The sequence below is a fragment of the Ahaetulla prasina genome, chromosome 11 (assembly GCF_028640845.1).
Source record: "Ahaetulla prasina isolate Xishuangbanna chromosome 11, ASM2864084v1, whole genome shotgun sequence".
In the NCBI taxonomy this organism is placed as follows: Eukaryota; Metazoa; Chordata; class Lepidosauria; order Squamata; family Colubridae; genus Ahaetulla; species Ahaetulla prasina.
This window is the reverse complement of record NC_080549.1, coordinates 14,907,710-14,922,812: the sequence shown is the minus strand read 5'-3', so window position 1 is coordinate 14,922,812 and position 15,103 is coordinate 14,907,710. Positions and strand designations below refer to the sequence as shown.

The following is a 15,103-nucleotide window of genomic DNA, read 5'->3' as shown; positions in this document are numbered from 1 at the left end:
CAAAATAAATAAATGAAATAAAAATAAGATGCATGGGCTTCAATGCTCATAAATTCCTCAGCCCACCCAGTGGCTGGGGAATTCCTGGGTGTTAAAAGTCCACACATTTTGAAGTTGTCAATGTTGAAAAACACTGCTCTAGTCATTTTCTCCAGATTCATCTGCTCTGCCGCTTCCTTTCTTCCTTTAATTCCCAACAACTTTCCCCCACTATTTTAAGAACAGCCATTTCCAAACAATCCCTGTTTTGTACACATAATCCAAAAATGATGGTCCAGATATCACCAAAACACTGATCATCAAAACAGATATCCAAAATCTGAGCAAACAACCATTTGTCATCGTCATCTTGCATGCATCGGAACCGTAGCTAGATGCCATCTTCTCCTACCTTGATGCATACAACTTGTTTATGTTCGAATTCCCATTTTATTACCTCAGCTGACTGGTCAAAGGAAGGAATAATCCTTGTGTTGTGGTCCTACACGCCAGATTTCCCTTTCAGCAAAATTAGCTCTTCCGGTGCCGCTTGCTGGTTAGAGGTGTTTAGAACCAAGAGCCTTCCTAAATCTGGTGCCACAAAGAAGATGCAGCCGGAGAGGCTAAATTCAGTTGGCTGAAATCGTTTCTTCAAGGATGAACAGTTCTTATTTAGGGGCTACAGCCTATAACACGAGACCAGAGGAAATGGGACAGACAGGGTAAGTTTTGTCATGTGGGAGGAGGAGAAGAACACAAACAAGTTACATGCTTCAGGCAAGGGGAAGGTGGAGGAGGGAGCAGTTATGGGCAGAGGGATCTTATGTTCAGGAAGCAGATCCCAAAATGCAAGGGCATTCTGATATTCATCAATGGATTATTGATACATGTTTTGCCTCTCAATGTTTCAGTTGGGATCTTTGTTTTTTTGTTTTGTTTTTATTAATAATTTTTATTCAGCATTTACATCTTTAGCATCTTTGTTACATTTTCATAGCTTTCCAATACCGGCATCTTTGGTAATATCTATTTTATCTTTTAACCGACTATATACACATACATTTTATATAATATATAATATAATAAAACAACAGAGTTGGAAGGGACCTTGGAGGCCTTCTAGTCCAATCCGTACCAAGGGCCGTGGTAGCTCAGGCTGTTAGAAGCCTGTTATTAGAACACAGCAGCCTGCAATTACTGCAGGTTCAAGCCCGGCCCAAGGTTGACTCAGCCTTCCATCCTTTATAAGGTAGGTAAAATGAGGACCCAGATTGTTGCGGGGGCAATAAATTGACTTTGTAAATATACAAATAGAATGAGACTATTGCCTTATACACTGTAAGCCGCCCTGAGTCTTCGGAGAAGAGCGGGATATAAATGTAAATAAAATTTAAAAAAAAAAACCTGCCCAGGCAGGAAACCCTACACCATCTCAGGCAGATGGTTATCCAACATTTTCTTAAAAATTTCCGATGTTGGAGCATTCACAACTTCTGCAGGCAAGTTGTTCCACTTATTAATTATTCTAACTGTCAGGAAATTTCTCCTTAGTTCTAAGTTGCTTCTTTCCTTGATGAGTTTCCACCCATTGCTTCTTGTTCTACCCTCAGGTGCTTTGGAGAACAGCCCGACTCCCTCTTCTTTGTGGCAGCCCCTGAGATATTGGAACACTGCTATCATGTCTCCCCTAGTCCTTCTTTTTTATTAAACTAGACATACCCAGTTCCTGCAACCGTTCTTCATATGTTTTAGCCTCCAGTCCCCTAATCATCTTTGTTGCTCTTCTCTGCACTCTTTCTAGAGTCTCAACATCTTTTTTACATCGTGGCGACCAAAACTGAATGCATTATGCCAAGTGTGGCCTTACCAAGGCATTATAAAGTGGCACTAACACTTCACGTGATCTTGATTCTATCCCTCTGTTTATGCAGCTCAGAACTGAGTTGGCTTTTTTAGCAACTGCTGCACACTGCTGGCTCATATCTAAATGGTTATCCACTAGGACTCCAAGATCCCTCTCACAGGTACTACTGTTGAGCAAGGTACCACATACACGGTACCTGTGCATTTTGTTTTTTTGGCCTAAATGTAGAACCTTACTTTTTTCACCGTTGAATTTCATTTTGTTAGATAGCGCCCAATGTTCAAGTCTGTCAAGATCTTTCTGTAACTTGAGTCTATCTTCTGGAGTGTTGGCTATTCCTGCCAGCTTGGTGTCATCTGCAAATTTGATGAGTTCCCCATCTATCCCCTCGTCCAAGTCATTGATGAAGATGTTGAAGAGTACTGGGCCTAAAGCAGAGCCTTGGGGTACTCCACTGCATACTTCCATCCATGTGGATGTAGTTCCGTTGAGGACTACACGTTGAGTGCGGTTGGTCAGCCAGTTACGAATCCATCTGGTGGTGGTGCTGTCTAACCCACATTTTTCTACTTTATCTAGTAGTAGGTTATGGTCTACTTTATCAAATGCTTTACTGAAGTCCAAGTAAATTATTGGATTAAAAACATTAATTTTAGATTCTTTCTCCAACCAGTTATACCATCTATTCCATGTTTCGTAATAAATCATTTTCCTCTCGGTCTTTTAATTCCATTGTTTATCTGCTTCTGCACATTCTAGCACCTTTTTTATAATCATCGTATTTGATGGAGCAAATCTTTGTTTCCAATTTTGTGCAAATGAAATTCTGGCGGCCGTAATTATGTAAAGTATGAGGTACTAAATTTCTTTTCTAATCTTCTCTTTTATAATTCCCAATAAAAATAATTCGGGTTTCATAGCAATTTTTTCCCCTGTCATTTCCTCTAGCCATTTTTGGATATTTAACCAATATGCCTGTGCTTTGGGGCATGTCCACCACATATGGACATATGTCCCGTGTTGATGGTTGCATTTCCAGCAATTTGGTGCATTTTTTGGGGGATATCTTGGCCAATCTCGCCGGGGGTAAATGCCACCTATAAAACATTTTGTAAATGTTTTCTTTATAGGCGGCCAACAATGTCATCTTATAATTTGTTCCCCATAATTTTTCCCAATACTCTAATTCAATATTATACCCAGAAATTTTTGCCCAAATTATCATTGTTTCCTTTACCATTTCCTCCTCCATTTATGCACTCTCAATTGGGATCTTTGTTATTGTTGTCTTCTGATAAAAGATCAAGTGTTGTTTTGTTCATGAGATAATCTTCTGTTTTTTCCACTCTCTCTCTCTCTCTGTCCTTATTTCCCCCCCGTTTCCTTCTGTTCTGGTGTATAGCGTTAACCCCAATTTCGACTATCAATGAGATAAAATGTTGAAAAAAAAAACACAAGTGCAAACCAAAGAAGCCAATAAATCTTGCAACTAAACACTGCTTATAAGAAGGAGTGTAAAATAGAGCTTTATGGGGATATGGGGAGAAAAACAGGAATTGTGCTTCTCACCAACATTTCAGGATCCCATTTTGGCATGTCAAGTTTTACTTGAAAACTCTTTCTGCAGATATTTTTATAATGTTATATAATAATAATAATAATAATAATAATAATAATAATAATAATAATAATAATAATAATAATAATAATAATAATAATAATAATAATAATAATAGTGTTTTGGAACACAATACCCCGGATATCATGATTGTGGAAAAGAAAAAAGTGTGGATAGTCAAAATTGCTATACCTGGTGACAGCAGAATCGATGAGAAACAACTTGAAAAAGTCACCAGATATCAAGATTTGAGAATCAAATTGCAGAGACTCTGGCATAAACCAATGCAGGTGGTTCCAGTGGTACTCGGCACACTGGGAGCTGTGCCTAAAGACCTAGGCAAGCACTTAAAAGCAATTGGCATTGACAAGACCACCACTGGTCAGCTGCAGAAGGCCACCTTACTGGGATCTGCTCGCATAATTCGCCGATACATCACGCAGTCCTAAACGCTTGGGAAGTGTTCGACTAGTGATCTGTAATATGAAATCCAGCATAGTTATCTCGTTTGCTGTGTATACTATCATTTTGTGTAAATAAAACAACAACAACAACAACAACAACAACAACAACAACAACAACAACAGAGTTGGAAGGGACCTTGGAGGTCTTCTAGTCCAACCCCCTGCCCAGGCAGGAAACCCTACACCATTTCAGACAAATGATTATCCAACATTTTCTTAAAAATTTCCAGTGTTGGAGCATTCACAACTTTTCCAGGCAAATTGTTCTACTGGTTAATTGTTCTAACTGTGAGGAAATTTCTCCTTAGTTCTAAGTTGCTTCTCTCCTTGATTAGTTTCCACCCATTGCTTCTTGTTCTACGCTCAGGTGCTTTGGAGAATAGTTTGACTCCCTCTTCTTTATGGCAACCCCTGAGATATTGGAACACTGCTCTCATGTCTCCCCTAATCCTTCTTTTCGTTAAACTAGACATACCGAGTTCCTGCAACTGTTCTTCATGTGTTTTAGCCCCAGTCCCCTAATGCTCTTTGTTGCTCTTCTCTTCCCTCTTTCTAGAGTCTCAATATCTTTTCTACATTGTGGCGACCAAAACTGAATGCAATATTCCAAGTGTGGCCTTACCAAGTCATTATAAAGTGGTATTAACACTTCACGTGATCTTGATTCTTGATGCCCATGTATCTTTTTTTTTTTTGCAAAGAATCAGGACTACACGATATACCATATTTTTCGGAGTATAAGATGCTCCTTAGTTTTTGGGGAGGAAATTAAGAAAAAAGGTGATTGGCAGGTGGATTAGCCTCCCAGAATACCCCCAATCAACCATTCCCAGAGGTGAATTTTAGCAACAGGTTCCTCGGTTGTGAGCAATGTGCCTTGCTTTTTTTTTTTTTTTTTTGCTTTTTTTTCTGCCTCTGAAACTTCTGAAACTCCGTTTCTGAAAAAAACTTTTTTTTCTGTCTCTGAAAGCCTCTGAAACAGCTTCAGGAAAAAAAAGCCTCTGAAGCTCTCTTTGGGGACTTCTTTTCTGAAGCTTCATTTCTGATGCTTTTTTCAGCCTCTGAAACCTCCGTTTGGGAAGCTGGGCGGGGCTACATTCGGAGTATAAGACGCATCCCTCTATTTTGGGGAAAAAAGGTGCATCTTACAATCCAAAAAATACGGTAATTCCAGGTAAGTTGATTTAGTGCTCATGCTTATACACACAAATCTGGTCAAATAACGGTCAGCACTAAACTGGCCCTAGATAAGTTAGTAGAATGCAATCGATGTTGGGCTTGTGGCAACATAACGATTCCAGGCTGATTCCACTCTTGACTCTGCCCTGGGTTCTACCCAGTGGTGGGATTCAGCCAGTTCGCACCACTTCGGCAGAACCGGTTGTTAACTTTCTGAGCAGTTTGGCAAACTGGTTATTGGAAGAAATCATTAGGGCAGAGAACCAGTTGTTAAATTACTTGAATCCCACCACTGGTTCTACCACACTTTCTCCTGTACCTTTGTAGGAATTTTCCCCTGATATACATTTATCCATATACCATATTTTTTGGACTATAAGATGCACCTAGATTTTGAAGAGGAAAACAAGGAAAAAAATAGTTTTTTGCCTCCACGCGTCCTGTTTTTGCCCTCCCCGGCCCCCAGGAGCACTCTGCAGGCCTCCCAAACCCTCTGCATGTCCTGTTTTTGGTCTCCCCAGCCCCCCAGAAGCACTCTGCAGGCCTCCCAAACCCTCTGTGAGTTCCGATTTTGCCAAAAATGGGTCAGTTTTCACAAAAAATGTTTTCAGTTTTCAGGTCCGCACACGGTTTGGTCTCACTAGTGTTCCCGGAACACAATCCAACATAGAGATACTGCCATTATCACAGAACCTCCCACAATCGCTCTCCTGACCACCAGGTACAATTGCATGTTTCCCTCCTTTGGGGCAAACGTTTCTTACCTGGGCCAGTGCACTAGGTTACCTGGTCCTGGGCCTTCAGTTGTTTACTGTCTCTCCCTCTTCCTCCTTTGATTTTGTGGACCATAGTTATCAATTTAGTTTGGCTCGGAGCCTGCAATTGGAGGCCAATTCTCAGATAACTCTAGGCAGTTGAAATCAACAGGTGCGCTCCCAGATTCACTGAGAAAAGCCCTCAAAAAAGCCTTGAGGCCCACGCTGGGCACCAAGATTGTGAGATATAAAATCCCCAAATGGTATACTCACAATGCGAAGACGAGTCTGGTTCACAATTCCAAGGTTTAGTTCAAAAAGCATTTGCAAAGGCGGCCTCCAAGTCTCTTCCCAAGTGGACTGAATACAGGGAGAGCAAAGCACAATATTCAATCCATACATTTCATACCCTCTTCACAATGCACGCCATGCCTAAGAAACTCCCCCGGCTAACCCCCTTATTCTACTAGGTCCATAATGGTGAACCTATGACACGTGTGCCTGTTGTGGCTCCCACCCCCGAACCTGGCCCCATGCCCAAAAGTGCCTTGGAGCCGGGCCTGCTGCCAGAAAGTGACTCGGAGCCGGGCCTGCTGCCAGAAAGTGATTTGGACAGTGAGGGGGAAGGGCCATCAGGACTTACCTCGGAAGCACCGGCCTCCCTGGATCAGCTCCAGGAGCCAGAAGCAGGCCAAGCGAAAGAGATAACGAGGCCTCCTTCCCCTGACTCTTTCCCCCCCAGGCCACGCCCGCAGACCCAGCTGACAGCAATCAGGCTTGGCTCAGTTCCAGGTTTTGTAGGCAGGAGAGAAGGGAACAACAGAAGCAGGGGAGGGGCAGGCCTAGGAAGTGCTGAGTCATGGAGCCACACCCCACAGGATATAAAAGGAAGCAAGAGCTGGTGTGTCTCTTTGTATCAAGCAAATCCACGGATTGACTAGAGCTGACGGTTGTGACTCACCAGTGTCTTGGCAGCTAACAAGGGCTCTTGGCAGACGCTGGCTCTTTTGCTGCCAGAGCTGATAAGAGCCAGCTAATTAAGCCATCGTTCGGATGGAGGCAAGGAGGACATAACAGTGCCACCTGTGGCATGCAGAGCCCTGTCTGCAGGCACACGAGCCATCGGCCAGCTCAGCTCCACTGCACATGCATGCTCGCTTCCCACTGTCCAGCTGATTTTCAGGTCTGCCCTGCAAGCGGGAAATACCCCACCACCACCATGCATGGGGAACTTCTTTCTCCTCACTTTCTGTTGCCTGTGCCTTCCCAGATCTCCAGAGATTCCTCTCCCAGCACTGTTTTGGGAGGCGAGGCTTCTCCCCTCCCAGCCATTTTGGGAGGCAAAGGCTCCCCCCCTCCTGACCATTTTGGAGGCTTTCCCCCCCTCCCAGCCCTTTTGGGAGGCAAAGGCTCCCCCCCTCCTGACCATTTTGGAGGCTTTCCCCCCCTCCCAGCCATTTTGGAGGCTCCCCCACAGGCATTTTGGGAGGCAAAGGCTTCCCCACTCTCCCAGCCAGTTTGGAGGCTTCCCCCCCCAGCCGATTTGGAGGCTCCCCCCCAGGCATTTTGGGAGGCAAAGGCTTCCCCACTCTCCCAGCCAGTTTGGAGGCTTCCCCCCCAGCCGATTTGGAGGCTCCCCAGGCATTTTGGGAGGCAAAGGCTTCCCACTCCCCAGCCAGTTTGAGGCTTCCAGCTGTTTTGGAGGCTCCCCCCAGGCATTTTGCGAGGCAAAGGCTTCCCCACTCTCCCAGCCAGTTTGGAGGCTTTTTCCCTCCTCCCAGGCATTTTGGGAGGCAAAGGCTTCTCCCCTCAACCCAGTGCTGTTTTGGAATGTGAGGCCAAAAGTGGGGGGGGTCACTTGTGCATGCACGGGGGGAGGGGGTGCATGCGCGCATGGGGGGTTGTGTGCATTTGCAGGGGCATGTGGGAGGGGCATTGCATTATGGGTGTGGGCACGCGCGCACACACACACACACACACACACACACTTTTGGCACCCGACGAAAAAAAAGGTTAGCTATCATTGTACTAGATCATTTCTTTAAGTCGTTCCATCTTCTGAAGGATCATCATGACATTTTCTCTGGGGGAGCAGATATCTTGTTTACTAGTAGCTTCCTCCTGGGCGGCTGTCCCTATTTAACTGAATTGTGGCCTTGACTTGGGCGTATGTTCCTGTTTTTCAAGAGATATTTTTAGCAAGTCATCATGTACTGTTTTACTGAGTACCGCCTGTAGTAAGTTTGGCAATAATAAGAACATCATCGATTTTTATACATTTGACACACTTTATAAAAGAGTAACTTATTATTCATTTCCTTCAGTGCCACACCAAAATGTTGTCGAATGGTGTCATTTGTGATGTGGTCAAGAAGGGAGATGCCCGACATCCAACGGAGCATTCGCATTTCCATGGCATGGAGATAGCTTTTGGTCCTTGTTGTTGCTGCCCAGCATTCACGTGCCATACAGTGTAACATACACTCCATCGAAATATGCTACCCAAAGCCTTTACACATTTTGCAGCATAAGCATTCCAGCTCCTCAGCATTGGTTATGATTGCTGTGTGCATAGAATTACCATTAATTGCCGGCAGTGGTGAAATCCAATTTTTTTTACTATAGGTTCTATGGGTGTGGCTTGGTGGGCGTGGTGTAGCTTGATGGGCGTGGCAGGGGAAGGCTACTGCAAAATCTGCATTCCCACCCCACTCCTGGGGAAAGGATATTGCAAAATCTGCATTCCCACCCCACTCTGGACCCAGCCAGAGGTGGTATTTGCTGGTTCTCCGGACTGCTCAAAATTTCTGCTACCGGTTCTCCAGAACCTGCTGGATTTCACCCCTGATTGCCGGTGGTCCTAGCATTTATAATCCAGACCATCTGCAAATCACAAGGTTGAACCTCTAGCTGGTGATCTGCCGGCTCCTATTCTGAGACTGGACCAAGCAATAAATATTTCATAAACATTTTGCCAAGGGGACTTTATATGCCAAGTATTTTTTGCCAAGAACAATATCTGTCTTTTGGTGAATGATTATAAATCTATCTTGCTCTTTGCTGGAAATATTTTTTAATGGTTTTACAAAATGTTTGGAATTTAGGATGCAAAGCAAATACGATTTTTCTTGTATTCCTAGGTCTATCCTTGGAGTAATTCAAATAAAATCTAAGATATTGCACATCAACGACATTGCATACAATTCTGATGATTAGATATTGTCATCATCATCACTATAGCCCTTTTCATCATCACCATGATCAATGTATTATTATTATTATCATCTCTTTTATTCAGTAAACTTGAAACTCAGTCAACTGATCATTTAAAAATGTGTCACAAATACAATTGACTGGTGCTAATGGTTAATACGGGTTGCTGTACGATGTTCCGAGTAGTGCAGTTTTTTGCAGTTCCGCTAATATTATTGCAGGAAGCTGCAATTTTTTGACGTATCTTATAAAATTCTTGGACATGATACTAAGTGCTCCGATGACAATGTTTCATCCATAGCCATGTAGTTTCGATGGCCAGGTCACGATATTTCATGATTTTTTCCAGTTCTTTTTCTTTGACTCTGGCATTTCTGGTACCGCAATGTCGATAAATTGTACATTTTGGTTTTCGACAACTGTGATATCTGGTGTGTTGTGTTCAAGTGACAATCCATCTGTATTTGAAAGTCCCACAAGATCGTCACCTTCTCATTTTCTATAACTTTTTCCATTTTATGTTCCCATGACTTTTTGAATATAGGCAAGTCATATTTTTTACATAATGCCCAGTGGATTAATTTAGCAACTCGGTCGTGTCTAGCTTTGTAATCATTTTGTGCGATTTTATTGCATTCACATATTAAATGTGAAACAGTTTCAATTTTGTTGTTGCAAAGTCGGCAGTTCGGATTGTCAGTGGGTTTTTGTATCTTTGCTTTCATGGCATTAGTTTGTAGTGCTTGTTCCTGAGCAGCGAGTATTAAACCTTCCGTTTCTTTCTTGATGGTTCCCATCTTAAGTCATGCCCATCTAAATTGTCATCACATTTTCCTTCAATGTTTTTCAAGTGCTGTCCATGCAAAGCTTCGGTTTTCCATCTATTTAATCTGTCGTCCAGTTTTTTCCTTATATTCTGCCTTTGTTTCTGTTGTTTTTATAATGTTCTCCGTTTTTACAGCCTGCAGCAATTTTTCTGTACTTTGGTTCACATAATCATTCAAACTTCGTTTTTCTTCTTCCACAGTTTGATGGATTTGCAATAGCCCTCTGTCCCCTATTTTTCTTGGCAGGTACAACCTGTCGATGTCATTTCATGGATGTAAAGCGTGGTACATATTCAAAAGTTTGTGTGTTTTCTGGTCCAAGTTTTCTAGTTCAGCCAAAGTCCAGTTGATGATTCCAGCTGAATAGCTTATTACTGGAACTGCCCATGTATTAATGCCTTTAATTATGTTTCCAGCATTCAGCTTCGACTTTAATATTTTGTGGACCTTTTTGATGTATTCCTTTTGCTTTGACTCTTTGACTTTTCAATTCAAGATGTTATCTGCTTCCAATATGCCTAGGTATTTGTAACCATCAACCTTTGCTATGTTTCCATTTCCCAGTTCTATTCCTTCTATTTTTTCCATTTTTCTTTGCTGCATGGATAATATAGCACATTTTTCAAGTCCAAAGTTCATTTTGATGTTGCTGCTGAACAGCTGAACTGTGTTGAGTATTGATTTAAGTTCAGTGGGGCTTTTCGCATACATTTTTAAGTCATCCATGTATAGTAGATGGTTTATCTTGCCATGTTGGCTTGAGCTTTGTGTTTTGTGTTTCATAGGATTATTGTCAGTGGAATTAATGCAATGTTGAACAGTAGTGGTGAAAGTCAGTCCCCCTGGAAGATTCCTCATCTGATGTTGACTTCACCAATGTTCTCCCCATTTGCTGTTAGAACCGTTTTCCATTTTTGCATATTTGCTTTCAAAAATGTACAAATATTTTTGCTGATTTCAAAGTTTCAAACCTTCTTTGCTTGTTTTGCAACCATGTCAGTTGTTATTTATTACAACATTTTCCATGTTGTTTCGTGTTGTTTGTTGTTGAATATCTTTGATCCAGGAGGCAGTTTTGTTGTGCTCCACTGGGTTTTCCCACAGTTCTTTCCAAAAAGAAAGAACTGGGCCTCTGGTGGCTCAGCAGACTAAGTCTGTCAAAAATGTACAAATATTTTTGCTGATTTCAAAGTTTCAAACCTTCTTTGCTTGCTTTGCAACCATGTCAGTTGTTATTTATTACAACATTTAATAGCTGCAAACAGCTATTAACACAGCTGCTTGCAATTACTGCAAGTTCAAGTCCCACCAGGCCCAAGGTTGACTCAGCCTTCCATCCTTTATAAGGTAGGTAAAATGAGGACCCAGATTGTTGGGGGCAATAAAAGTTGACTTTGTATATAATATACAAATGGATGAAGACTATTGCTTAACACAGTGTAAGCCTCCCTGAGTCTTCGGAGAAGGGCGGGATATAAATTCAAATAAAATTTAAAAAAAAGTTCAAAGTTTTTTCTTTACATGAGTGAACATCATCATCATCATCATCATCATCATCAATTATTATTATTATTATTATTATTATTATTATTATTATTATTATTATTATTATTATTATTATTATTATTATTATCATCAATTGAAATCAAGATGAGAGGTAGTTTGGTGTAGTGGTTAAGGCATCAGGCTAGAATCTGGGAGACCATGAGTTATCGCCTTTAAGCGCGAGCTCAAGACTTTCTTATTTCATCGAGCAGGGCTGGCCTAATGGGAATTTTAATGGGGTTTTATAGGATTTTTATAATTTTTTATTTTATTATTTTTAACTTTTTAGCCAAATTGAATTAGATTTTTAGTGATATACTGTTTTAATTGTTGTGTTACTGTTTTATTCTGGCTGTACACCGCCCTGAGTCTTTGGAGAAGGGCAGTATAAAAATATAAATAATTAATAAATAATAAATATAAATAATAAATAGTCCTGTCTCAGACACAAAGTCAACTGGGTGAAGCTGAGCCAGTCCATCTTGTTCAGCCCTAGGGAGAAGGCAATGGCAAATCAATTCTGAAAAACCTTGCTAGGAAAACTACAGAAAGTTGTCCAGACAATATGTGACAATCGGACACAACTGACCGAATTGAAAAAAAAATATCAAAGATAGACCAAGGTGGATTAAAATGGATTAACAAATCCAAGAAAATTGGATGCTTTTCTTAGCCTGTACAGTTTACGCTTTGAATTACTATTGATCTTGAATAAAAAGTAGATTAACGCATTGACAGGAATACACTACCATTTATAAACCATTTCCTGATTGGTAAAGACCCCCCCCCAAAAAAAAATAGGGGAAAAATTTATCCCAGCAATAATGTATCCCAATCATCCATCAGATGGTGTGTCTTATTGCATTATATGGTTTGAGCATTAAGACAGCACATAGTTAGTTGCTTCTTAAGGCAGATGTCTGTTGTGTTTTGAATTGGGTGTTTTTTTGGGAATGGACCGAAAGCAAATTAGATCTGTTAAGCCTAGCAGATTCTTAATACCACTATGGTTACAGTTTTGAGATAAGGGGGGAGATGCTGCTGAAAACCATTCCTTTTTTTCTTAAATTTTGGTACCATGATTTTGGAGGAACCTGAGCAGCGGTTAGAAATAAGTTCTGGACCAAGTGATATTTGCTGGCCGCATTTTTCAGTCTAAATCTCAAATTTTGCTCTCTACATGGGGCTCCCCTTGAAGAGCACCCGGAGGCTCCAGTTAGTCCAGAATGCAGCTGCGCGGGTGATAGAGGGAGCTGTTCGAAGCTCCCACATAACACCTATCCTGCGCAGGCAGCACTGGCTGCCTGTGATCTTCCGGGTGCACTTCAAGGTGTTGGTTACCACCTTTAAAGCGCTCCATGGCTTAGGACCGGGTTACTTACGGGACTGCCTACTGCCACCGTGTGCCTCCCACCGATCCGTGTGCTCTCACAGAGAGGGACTCCTTAGGGTGCCGTCAGCCAAGCAATGCTGGCTGGCGGCCCCCAGGGGAAGAGCCTTCTCTGTGGGGGCTCCCACCCTATGGAACGAGCTTCCCACAGGACTCTGACAGCTTCCTGACCTTCGGACCTTTCGCCGCGAACTTAAGACATATCTATTTTCTTGCGCAGGACTGGTCTAAAATTTTAAAATTTTAGATGATTTTATGGGTTTTTTAATTTATAAGTTTTTTAGCGTTTTGAAATGTATTTTAATTAGTTGGGCCAAATTTAAATAAGTTTTTTAGTTATTGTTTTTAATTTGTATTGCATATGTTTTGATTGTATTGTATGTGTCTTGATTGTTGTTTTATTTGGCTGAGTCCTTCGGGAGAAGGGCGGTATACAAATTAAAATATTATTATTATTATTATTAATTTTGTAAATGGTTTTGAAAAAAAAATTGAGGAATGTTGAGTAGCTCAAATTTTTACTTCCAGGTGCTGGGAATTCCTCTTACCTGGGTCTTATCTACAATCAACCACATCATATCTATCTACAAACAGTGTATTTACAGTTTCACGGCACAAGAGAATTCTCCTAGATTCCATGCAAACATTTCTTATCTAGAAATCCTATTTATTTCCGTATGGCAACATAAACCCTTTTTTTGGTGGTGGCTAAGATCTTTATCAGGTAAACTATCCGAAGGAAGGAGCTTGCAAATTGTCTTGAAAAATATTTTGGAAAATATTCTGGGATACCAGTAACATAAGACCCATACCCATTGACATACAGAATATAAAATAATATAATATACAGGAATAGAATAGAATAGAATAGAATAGAATAGAATAGAATAGAATAGAATAGAATAGAATAGAATAGAATTTTTATTGGCCAAGTGTGATTGGACACACAAGGAATTTGTCTTTGGTGCATATGCTCTCACTGTACATAAAAGAAAAGATACCTTCATCAAGCTACAACATTTACAATACTTAATGATAGTCATAGGGTACTAATTTAACACTTAATGATACAACACCGAATGATAGTCATAGGCTACAAATAAGCAATCAGGAAACAATCAATATCAGCATAAATCGTAAGGATACAAGCAACAAAATTATAGTCATAAGTGGACTTCTAACAGAATTGGAAGGGACCTTGGAGGTCTTCTAATCCAATCCGTTGCTTAAGCTGGAGACCATTCTGGACAAAAGGCTGCATAAACAGAGGGGTAAAATCAAGATCATGTGAAATGTTAATACCACGTTATAATGCCTTGGCAAGGCCACACTTGGAATACTGCATTCAGTTTTGGTCACCACGATGTAAAAAAGATGTGGAGACTCTAGAAAGAGTGCAGAGAAGAGCAACAAAAATGATTAGGGGACTGGAGGCTAATACATATAAAGAATGGTTGCTGGAACTGGATATGTCTAGTCTTATGAAAACAAGGACCAGGGGAGACATGATAGCAGTCTTCCAATATTTGAGGGGCTGCCACAGAGAGGAGGGGGTCAAACTATTTTCCAAAGCACCTGAAGGCCAGACAAGGAATATTGGATGGAAACTGATCAAGGAGAGATTCAACCTGGAAATAAAGAGACATTTTCTGACAGAGCAATCAACCCATGGAACAGAAGTTGCCTTCGAAAGTTGTGGGGGTACCCACAAAGATTGGACTGCCATTTGTCAGAAATGGTGTAAGGTCTCCTGTTTGAGCGGTGGGTTGGACTAGATGACTGTCGTGTTCCACTCCCCCTGGGAAGTCTGTATCAAGCGTGGCCACGAAGCCTCTGCAGCTTTGCCAAATTCCTGTCAGAGTTCTCAGGGCAGGCAGGAATCCAAGGTGTGACTTCAGCAAACCAGATGTGACTTTGCTTGACTCAAATTGCTTGACTCAAGCTGGTCTTTTATATAGGCCATGGGGTGTGGCTCCATGACTCAGCACTTATCCAGGCCTGCCCCTCCCTTCCTTTTGCTGACATCGCCTCTCCATTCTCCGGAAGCGGGGATCCGTCCACTGTGACTTTCCGTCCTCCTGATCTGCTGCCGGCAATTCTAGCACGTGGCTGGCTTCGTGCTCACACGCTGTAGAAGGGAGGTTTGTTTGCTCATTCCTGACATTCTGTCCGGGCATGGTGCCAGGGTTGGGGGCTGGAGGCATGCCAAGCCGTTCCTCTTCATTATCAGCCTCTGACTCAGATAGCAGGAGATGGGAGGGGCCCGACT

At 41.7% G+C, this 15,103-nt stretch overlaps 1 protein-coding gene and 1 long non-coding RNA gene across 2 annotated transcripts in view; one reads left to right on the top strand and one right to left on the bottom strand.

Annotated features, from left to right (window-relative positions):
- The window catches only part of LOC131205054 (endothelin receptor type B-like), a 37,839-nt gene extending 37,209 nt beyond the window's left edge, over positions 1 to 630 (bottom strand). Inside the window, exon 1 of the mRNA XM_058196899.1 lies at positions 437 to 630. The gene's annotated coding sequence lies outside the window, so the exon portion shown is untranslated. The remainder of the gene's footprint in view (positions 1 to 436) is intronic.
- Positions 593 to 14,492, top strand: LOC131205056 (uncharacterized). Its single transcript, XR_009156706.1, has 3 exons — positions 593 to 701; positions 4,984 to 5,099; positions 13,363 to 14,492. It is a non-coding gene; the product is annotated as an uncharacterized LOC131205056 (long non-coding RNA).
- The last annotated feature ends 611 nt before the right edge of the window (positions 14,493 to 15,103 follow it).